This window comes from Crocodylus porosus, unplaced genomic scaffold (genome assembly GCF_001723895.1).
Source record: "Crocodylus porosus isolate Cpor-Errol unplaced genomic scaffold, CroPor_comp1, whole genome shotgun sequence".
Classification (NCBI taxonomy): domain Eukaryota; kingdom Metazoa; phylum Chordata; order Crocodylia; family Crocodylidae; genus Crocodylus; species Crocodylus porosus.
The window spans coordinates 9,458,523-9,469,081 of NW_017728943.1; the positions used below are offsets into that span (position 1 = coordinate 9,458,523).

The following is a 10,559-nucleotide window of genomic DNA, read 5'->3' on the forward strand; positions in this document are numbered from 1 at the left end:
CCCTGCCCCCTTCTGGCCATGTGACTCACCTGGTCACCCTGGCAACCGGCACCTGAGCTGCCTGGGTGATTGGCAGCTCTGCCAATCACCCTCACAGTCACGGGGCACCTATGTGACTCCGTGACAGTGACCTACTTAAATGGCATTGTATACAAAGAAAAATCCTAAGCAGTCAAATGGCACAAGAAAACATCTTTGAATTTCTACCTCAGTTAACTAGTGTAAAGCTACCTTGGGCATGTCTACAATGTATTGTCTTCACTGCTATATAAAACTTATAGCTGAGCCCTCTATACAAACAGGAGATAAAAACAGATAAACACAAACAGTCAGGGGACTACACAGAAACAAGCAGCCTCCCACCCAGCCATGCCCACAGGTACGTTCCCAACCTGGAAGCACACTGAGGCTGTTTGAGACTTATTGCTAGCAGCTGTTTTCAAGCATGCTAGAAACCGGGAGCTTAGGAGTAACCTCAGAGAAATATCTCCAGGTGACCTCAAAGATGAATTTCTGGGTTTGGAGTATGCCCGCGGGTACAGGTAGGTGGTGTGTGCTTGAGCCCCTGGGGCAGGGGCATTGAGGTGCCACCACAATATAACAAAACCCACAGTGGCTGCCTGTCCCACTGTTTGTAGGCAGGATGACAAAAGAGAAGCTGAAGCAGGTTTTGAAGGAGGTGGCTTTGGAGATGTTTACAGTGAGCTCTTCTCAGGGATAAGGGCAGTATGAATGAGATCAAGAAATGATTCAGGGCGTGAGTTATCTGATTTCTGATGCTTTTTATGCCTTCATGAAAATCAAAGAAACTGATACAATTTTGGAAAGCTGCATTTGAGGAGAGAGAAAATAACAGACTGCCTTCAGGTCAGAGTAACCTGCTCCTCAGTAAAGTTAACTGAGGCTGGAAGAAATTAATTTAAATTAATTTAGACAAAAAAAGAATAAGAAAAGACATTTGTCATTGATACTTATTCCAGGCACCAGGAGTAGCATGCAATGAACACATGTGCCAACTGAACCACTGATGTATATGTTTATTGCATATAGATAACTTGAAAGGAAACTGTATAGTAATCAACCCCAACCTGCTTGAAGAATTCAATAAAACAGACTAGATGAACCACAGAACCCAGAATCAAACCTAGGCACCCAATGTTGAATGAGTTTGTGTAATGCTTCATATAGACACCTTTGTGGGCATTAGAAACTATGCCTTAGAATAATGATTCTCAAAGTTTTTAGACTCAAGGTACTTGTGTTAGATGCAGAAAACCCCTCAGAAAATGCCAGCTCATAGCTTTCACTCTTTTTTGATCATGGAAAAACAATAGAGCAATTCTTCTGTTTCAGAGAACTCATAAAGACCACAACAGGTGAGAATGTTTCTAACACTTTGGATTCCTAGCTGAAATCTGTGTTTATCCTGCCAATCATATTTGCGGACCTAACAATGTTAACATTGTGTGGCACCCTTTGGCACCCTTGAAAAGATCTCAAGGCACCATAGGGTGCTGCAGCATGTTGGTTGAGAATCACTGAGATAGTGATGAAAATTCTGGATTACAACATGGAAATTCTGGTATCATATAACCCATTCTGCCATTCTGGACACAGTCTTACATTTAAGGCTGTACGTTACAGCAAGAAACACAGTAAGACAGGTAACAGGCTGAATTACTATAAATAAGGATTTATGTGGCTTGGAGGCATTTACTACAGGCCACTGAACCAAGGGGAGGAGCTGGATCTGGAGTTCTCTAGAGAACTGACAGAGGCCACATGAGCAAGAGACTTGGTTGTCATGGGTGGTTTCAATTACCTGGACATAGTTTGGAAGGAACACTTGGCTAGGTCAAGGGGCCTGAGCGTGCCAGTGTACCCCCTACAAAAAGGAGCCACTGACACTGTTGGTGGCACCCGTGGGTGGTTGCTGCTTGCCACCCCGCCAGCAACACTGCCGGCGGCTTCTGCTGGCAGTCAGCGATCCCCACTGACTACCAACAACACTGCCGGCAGCGCCTATGGGTGGTTGTTGACCCCTGGTCAGTGCTTGCCACCCTGCCACCGAGAATGCCAGTGGCGTATGTGGGAGCTCCCTGGTCCCCAGTGCTGCACTCCTGCTGCCACCGCCATGCTCCCACCGCCTCCATGCCCTCCCAGCCACCAGGGGCATGGGTCATTCATGGCTAGATCAGATTGTTCACAGTTTCCTGACTGATCAAGGAGCTCTGTCTGACCCAGGAAGTGCAAGACCCAACCAGAGGCAATGCTCTCCTAGACTTGGTCTTGGCCAAGGGAAATGATCTGGTGTGTCGCTTGACCATTGAGGGTAACCTGGGCAACACTGATCATGAAATTATCAGGTTCACCATCCACTGCAAGGTTTACAAATCAACCAGCAGGACTGAAGTCCTGGACTTCAAAAATGCTGATTATGACAGGCTCAGAACATTAGTAGGGGAGGCGTTGTGGGACCAAAAAGGGAAGGCAAATGGGGTGCATGAAGCATGGCCATTGCTCAAGGATATGATCCTCAAAGCACAAAAGAAAACCATTCCTGCAAAGAGGAAAGGTAGCAGAAGGGCTGGCAAGACCACCTGGGTTAATAGGGACATTGCAGTCCTCTTAAAAAAGAAAAAAAGGGGTATACACACAGTGGAAGCTAAGGACAGTATACATTAGTGGTCAGCACTTGTAGGGAAATTATCAGGAAAGCCAAGGCAGTGACTGAGTTTAGGTTAGCCACGGGAGCCAAGGAAAATAAGTCCTTCTTTAGGTATGTAGGCAGTAGAAGGAAAACAAACAGAAGTGTGAAACCTCTGCTTAACACTTTGGGACAGCTGGTAACTGACGTTCAGGACAAAACTGAACTCCTGAATGCCCACTTTGCTTTGGTGTTTCACTGGACTAAGGGGAAAAACAAGTGAGATAAGGCTGATAGGGGGCATGCTGCGACTGACAGCCTCCCCACTGTGGATGCTGAGCAGGTGCAATACCAACTAGAAAACCTAGACATTTATAAGTCAGTAGGCCTGGATGGACTTCATCTGAGAGTGCTGAAGTTGCTGGCTGAGGTCATTGCGGAACACCTAGCAAAGGTCTTTCAGAATTTGTGGCACAGGGGAGATCCCTGAGGATTGGAAGAGGGCCAACATTGTGCCCATCTTCAAGAAGGGGAAGAGGGTGATCCGGGCAACTATAGACCAATCTGCCTAACCTCTATCCCAGGGAAAACCCTGGAAAGGCTCATATGTGCAACATGCTCCTGGAAGGTAAGATTCTGAATGACAACCAGTATGGCTTTGTCATGGGTAGGTCTTGTGTTACCAATCTCATCTCCTTCTATGATCAGGTCTCTCACCACTTGGACGGGGGAGATGACATCAACATTATATACCTAGACTTCCAAAAAGATTTTGATCTAGTATCCCACAATTTCCTCGTGGGAAAACTGAAAGATTGTGGGCTCAGCTGCTCGACAGTTCAGTGGGTGGGAAGCTGGCTACAGGGTTGGACCCAGAGTGTTCTCAGGAATGGATCTGTGTTGCCCTGGCACAAAGTGGCTAGTGGTGTACCTCAGGTCTCCATGCTTGGACTGGTGCTTTTCAACATCTTTATCAATGATTTGGATGGAGAAGTGAAAAGCTCACTGGCCAAGTTCACGGATGACCAAGTTCATGGATTCACCAAGTTAAGGGGAAGTATGGTCATGCCAGCAGATAGTTTGCAGATACAGGCAGACTTGGACAGGCTAGAGAGTTGGGCAGACAGGAAGCAGATGAAGTTTAACATTTCCAAGTAGAAGGTGCTCCGTATAGGGGCAAATAACGCTCAACATACATACAGGCTTGGTGGTGACAGCTTGACTTGCACCATGGCTGAAAGGGACCTAGGAGTAACGATTGACCATAGCATGAATATGAGCCATCAGTGTGATGCGGTGGCCAGCAGGGCAAATAACATGCTGGCATGCATCAAGTGATGCATCTCGTGTAAAACTAAGGAAGTGATACTCCTGCTGAACTCAGCACTGGTGAGACCGCAGTTGGAGTACTGCATCCAGTTCTGGGTGCTGCACTTCAATAAGGATGTGGAAAAACTTGAGAGGGTCCAGAAAGGAGCCACCCGTATGATCAGGGACTTGCAAGGCAAGCCATATGAGTGAAGACTGAGGGTACCTGGGCCTCTTTAGCCTAAAGAAGAGAAGGTTGAGAGGCGACTTGAGAGCAGCTTACAACTATATCAGAGGAGTGCATCAGGAGCTTGGTGAACAACTGTTCACTAGGCCACCTCCGGGGAATTCCAGGACCAATGGGTACAAACTCTTGCAAGGCTGCTTCATGCTTAATACCAGGAAAAACTCTTTCATAGTCAGGGTGTCTAGACTGTGGAATAAACTCCCTCCAGAAAAGGTGCAGTCACCTACCCTGGTGGTTTTCAAGAGAAGAGTGGACAGTCACCTCGCTGGGGTCACTTGATCCCAGTTGTCTTCCTGCCTACAGTGGGAAGGCTGGACCCAATGATCTGCGAGGTCCCTTCCAGCCTATGAATCTATGAATTTATTGTACATCATACAAGCATTGAATTTACTTCTTCTTTAAGTACATAGAGAGTAAAAGGAAGGTGCAGGGTAGCATAGGACCCGTACAGGACAAACTAGGGCAATTAGTGACAGATAGGGGAAACAAGTCTGAACTCTTCAATGAGTTTTTTGCTTCTGTATTCCTGAACACGGATCAGGACAAATATCCCAATTGGATCATAGGCACAAAAGGGACAACAGCCAACCAACTGTTAGTGCCGACTTGGTGAAGAGGCACTTGGAAGGACTGAATGTGTTTAAGTTAGTAGGCCCAGATGATCTTCATCCAAGGGTGCTGAAGGAATTGGCCAGTGTCATAGCAGAGCCACTGGCACAGCTATTTGAGCACTCATAGTGCTCAGGTCAGGTCCCAGAGGACTGGAAAAGGGCCAATGTAGTCCCTATTTTCAAGAAGAGGAGAAAGGAGGATCTGGGTAACTATAGATTGGTTAGTCTCACCTCTATCCTTGGGAAAAACTTTGAAAAAATTATTAAGGATCACATTTGTGGAAGTCCAGTGGGAAAAATAATGCCAAAGGGCAACCAGCACAGACTCATAGCAGGTAGATCCTGCCTTACTAACCTTGTTTCTTTTTATGACCAGGTCACAAAATGCTTAGATGCAGGATCTGAGGTAGATGTCATTTACTTGGATTTTAAGAAGGCCTTCAATACAGTATCTCATCCTTTTCTCATAAATAAACTGAATAGCTGTGACATAGATGATTACACAGTCAGGTGTGTGGCAAATTGGCTTAGGGGTTGCACCCAGAGAATGGTTGTGGATGGGTTAGTATCAACCTGGAAAGATGTGGGCAGTGGAGTCCCACAAGGCTCGGTCCTTGGAGCAGTGCTATTCAGTGTCTTCATCGGTGACTTGGATGAGGGTGTGGAAAGCACTCTGTCCAAATTCACAGATGATACCAAATTATGGGGTAAAGTTAACACACTAGAGGGTAGGGAATGAATCCAGGTGGATCTGGACAAGTTGGAAAAGTGGTCACAAGTTGGAAAAGTGGGGAGAACAGAATAGGATGCAGTTCAACAAAGACAAGTGCGAAGTGCTGCACTTAGGGAGAAGGAATCACCAGCACACTTACAGGCTGGGGGAAGACCTTCTCAGCAGCACAGCAGCGGAAAGTGATCTCGGAGTCATTCTTGACACCAAGATGACTGTTAATCATCAATGTAACGAAGCAATCAGTAAAGATAACCACACTTTATAGTGCATTAGCAGGTGCAGGATGAACAGGTCCAGGGAGGTGATGCTTCCCCTCTATGCGGCATTGGTCAGGTCACAGTTGGAATACTTCATCCAGTTCTTGCTGCTGCACTTCATGAGGGATGTGGACAACCTCAAGAGGGTTCAGAGGAGGGCAACTGGTATGGTTAGGGGCCTGCAGGCAAAGCCCTATGAGGAGACATTGAGGGACCTGGATCTCTTCAGCCTCCACAAGAGAAGGCTGAGAGGTGATCTTATGGCTGCCTACAAATTCATCCAGGGGAGGCGGGAGTGGGGAGCAAGGAATAGGAGATGCTCTGTTTCCTTGGACTAACTAGGAACAACGGCCACAAACTAACGGAGAGCAGATTTAGGTTAGACATCAGAATGAACTTCTTTATGGTAAGGGTTGCCAGAATCTGGAATGGGATTTCAAGGGAGGTGATGCTGTCCCCTACCTTGGGGGTTTTTAAGAGGAGGCTGAACATGCACCTGGCTGGAGTCATCTGACCCCAGCGCTCTTTTCTGCCCAGGGGAGGGGGTTGGACTCAATGATCTACTGAGGTCCCTTCCAATCCAAACATCTACAAATCTATGAATCCACTGTATAATTATGATAATTATTGTGTGTTTTGTAACACTCTCTTTTGTGTTCAAGCCTTACAATGTTCCCTGAAATTATCATAATTATTATAACACATAATGGAATTATTATACATCCCTAAATGCAGTAAGTTATAGTATAAGTGGGATCAAGTTTACATCAGTATAAATTTGGAGTTAGTCCATTAATATCAATAGAGCTACTAAGGATTTACACTAATGCAAATAACATCAGAATCTGGCCCACAGTCCTTGGGGTTGGTTTGACTGTTAAGATTCAGTGAGTTCTAAGACTATATCACATTCAACAAGGCTGAAGTGTAAACTAATTCAATATATTGTATCTTTTTTAAGTGATGGATGCTTACAGTGAATATATTGCAGTTTTTTCTCTTGGCAAAACCAGCCAATCAAACTTTACCTTTGGATAATGGCAAGAATTATGTATGACAGACTTTAATAGACATTTTGCTAATGAAGACAATAAAAATAGAGACTAAGAAATAAAAACAAACTAGTTTGGGGGTGCAATTTACAACTTTTGTGTTGGATTGTGATCTGTTAATTCCTATTAAACACAATACAATACTTTGAAAATGTATCCACTGAAAGGATTGCCCTGCCTGCATCAGCAGTTTTCTACTATTTTTAAGGCATGAATAAAGTTAAAGAGCAGTTTTCTGCTTCACTGTATTTTTGGGAGTTACCCAGTTAAACAAGGGGAAGAAAGGAGTGGAGGTTGGGAGTATGTTAACATACTGATGGACAGCAGACAGATCTGCTTGGCTTGGGTGGAGACATATTTTGGGAGAGAGAACTCTATTATCAGCTCTCCCACTGCTGGACTCTGCTTCCTACCTAGGCCTTGCTAGGAGTCTGCAACATCCAGCCAGTCCCACTGAGGTGAATTTTCCATGGGTTTGGGACTGGAGCCTAAAGGGAGTTTAAAATTTATTATTACCCTTTGTTTAAGGCTAAGAGTCCTAGCTGAGACACATGGGTAGCTGTGGTTCAGAATTCTGCTCTCCTAAAATTTGAAGGTGGAGTGTTTTTAAAGCTGCTTGTTTATAGTAATAATTTTGTATTGTATTCTGGAACTCCTTTCCCTGGCACTCAGCTGTGGCAATGTTGCTCAGTCAGCAACTACTGCATAATGGGTAACATTGTTGAATCGTACTGTGGTAGACTATGGGGATGGTGCACTGGGAATGCCTACTGGCTGTACTAATTTGTATTGTCCAACCCCTATTACCATAGGTAGAACAAAACCAGCTTGCAGAAAATATCTTCTAAAAACAAATCAGGGTGCTAGTATTTAATATGACTTCCAATGATCTGATCAGGATGCACACCCTTGGATCCCAAGGCATTAGCAGGCAGAGCCTGCTCTGTCACTTGTACAGTTACTATGAGGTCAGCAATTAATTAATCCATCCCCATGTAGGATTTGGTTATAGATAAGAGCAAATAACATTAAGAACTGTCTGGATGAATTAGTGGTAGTTGGGCTTTCAGTGTTGCATGAGCTCAAATAAGGTCTAGGAGTTGGTGTGCAGCAGGGGATCCCTACCTCAGCTACTGGAGAAAACAGAAAGCAGTACTGCAGAAGGCAGGCTGGTGGAAGGCATCTTGCAGAAGATGAAGCTACAGGACTTTGAGTAGCTGATAAGGTGATTGATAGCCCTTGTGGCAGATTTTGGATAATAGGCAGCATATAGGACCTGTTTCCAGACAACCAGGTAAGGTGATGGGAGGGGAAGATATCAAAGGCCATATGAGCCTAGGTCTAGAGGCCTAGTCTGGCCCAGATTCCCACAAGTGCAGGGGCTTTGCAGGGAGCTGTATGCAGGGAGAGAGTAGTTATATGTTTTGCTGCTGTTTTGTGTTAATCCACAGGTTTGGGTTGTGGTTATGTAGGTGGTATGGTGGCCACAGGGGTGCCTGAGAGGCATGCATTCTTTGAGCCATACACACAAACAGTGAAGGAGCTGAGGCAGAAAAGCTCAACACCTGAGCTGGGGGGAGAGGGGAGATTGAGAGATAGGAGAAATACTCAAGTATGTGAACAGAATTAAAGTAAGACCTGTGAGGCATGGGCATGGCTGTGCAGAAGGCTGGAGACCATGACTACTTCCCCTAATGCAGTTAGGTCCAGGAGGCCATGAGAAGGGCCATAGCACTGTGACTGGTGGCTGCAGGGCACATAGTATTTGATTTGAAGGGCCTGGAGTCCAAGACACTGAAGTAGGACCAGTGAGCCTGAAGCGGAGTGTAGAAGTGCCAGATAGGGATTGGGACTAGAACATGGTCACCCAGTGAAGTAAAGCACTCAAGGATTTCACTAGTTTCTGAGGGCAGCTTCCTGTATTTACATTCATTAAACATCAAGGTGTGGCAGGTAAGAATAGACCAGTGGCCCAAGAGACTAGAGGGGACAGGGAAGTGTTGGAGTGGCCACTAAAGGGCACCATGGCTGTCCTCCAGGCTAGGGACAGACATTAAACATAAACCAGCTTAAGTGATCAGAAACTGGTTTAAACCTGTAACAGAACGTAAATTCAGTGCACATAAACCAGTTTCAAAATGGCTGAAACTGATTGAAGATAAACGTGGTTGAATGTAGTATCAGACTTAACTGATTTGGGTCAAACCAGTTTATGCAATGTCTGTCCCAGACTCCTTCCTGGTTTAAGTTAAACTAGAGTCCCCTCGCAACCCAGATGCTTTGCAGCCCCGGGCTGGGCTGTCTTCTCCAGAGAGCACAGCTAGCATTGCCCTTCTGCTCCCTAGCCAGAGCTCCAGGGGAGACTGTAGGCACAGGAGGGTCTGTCTGGCTTCCCCCTGTCTGCCTCCCCCTCCCCCCCCCAACTGCTCACTGCTAAGCAGCTATCCCCTCTCTCCCTCCCATCTCCCACAGCATGGACCCCAGCCCCACGGACCCTAGGCATGTGGTATGCTAGTTAATGTTGAGAGGTGTGTTTGTCTCCCGTTTCACTGGGACAGAACAAAGGCTGACAGGACAGTGTCTCCTTAGGGCTTTTTGGAGCTAATCAACAGGTCAGCTAGTAATGTACCTCTGTTCCTTCCTTGGAAACAGGCTGTTTAAGAAGAGCTTGAACTAATGAGAGAGGATTTTGTTCTGTTGATGGGCTGATAACATTGTGTTTACCAGCCCCCTGATAAACACTGGTGAGGGAGGCAGCTGGGGGCTGATAACACAGTGTTTATCAGCTCCCTGCTGGCTCTCTCACCTATCAGGTTTGCAGACAGTATGAAAAAGCAGGGAGAAGGGGATTGAAAAGCTCAATATCATCAACAAATGCATGCATTGCACCCGTCCCCACTTTGCCTCAGAGTGTTAGCTGGCAGCTTGGGGCTGGCAACACTTCCAGCCCTTGAGCAACAAGCAGGGAAAGGCCTGGGATGGTGCAGGCAGGGTGTGGGTTTATACCCCTTCCTAATCAGAGCATCCTGCCTAGGCCTAGCCATGCCCTGCCTCAGCTCAACACTAATGGGAGGGAAGGGAGGGCTTCTCTAGTGCCCTCCTCCCCCCTGCTTCTAGCCTGAGCCACTGCAGGCATGTGGCTGAATTTCCTCAGTCCAGAGGGGATGTCTGTGCAGTTGCAAACTGGTTCAAGCTAGGCAGGTTAGACTTGATTAAATCAATTCAGGCTCAGGCTTTTTGAATGTCTGTCCCTAGCTCCAGTGGCAGACCCTGTCACATGGTACAACTAATGCAGGTGACAAATTTACCAGAGGAAGCTACACCGATACCAACCAAGCTTAAATCATATTAAGTGGTCAAGCAGGTCCAAGGAGGTGATACTCCCCCTCTATGCGGCACTGGTCAGGCTGCAGCTGGAGTACTGCATCTAGTTTTGGGTGCCACACATCAAGAGGGATGTGGACAGCATGGAGAGGGTCCAGAGGAGGGCCACTTGCATGATCAGGGGGCAGCCCGGCAGGCCTTATGAGGAGAGGCTATGGGACCTGAACCTGTTCAGCCTCCAGAAGAGAAGGCTGAGGGGGGATCTAGTGGCCTGTTACAAACTAGATAGAGGGGACCAGCAGGCACTGGGGAAGTCCCTGTTCCCCCGACCACTACCAGGAGTTACCAGGAGTAATGGTTACAAGCTGGCAGAGGGTAGA

At 46.5% G+C, this 10,559-nt stretch overlaps 1 long non-coding RNA gene across 1 annotated transcript in view; it reads left to right on the forward strand.

The window, feature by feature from the left end:
- Window positions 1-8,476: 8,476 nt before the first annotated feature.
- Window positions 8,477-10,559, forward strand: part of LOC109319144 — a 17,810-nt gene continuing 15,727 nt past the window's right edge. The window contains exon 1 of the long non-coding RNA XR_002103379.1: window positions 8,477-8,486. This is a non-coding gene — a long non-coding RNA (uncharacterized LOC109319144). The remainder of the gene's footprint in view (window positions 8,487-10,559) is intronic.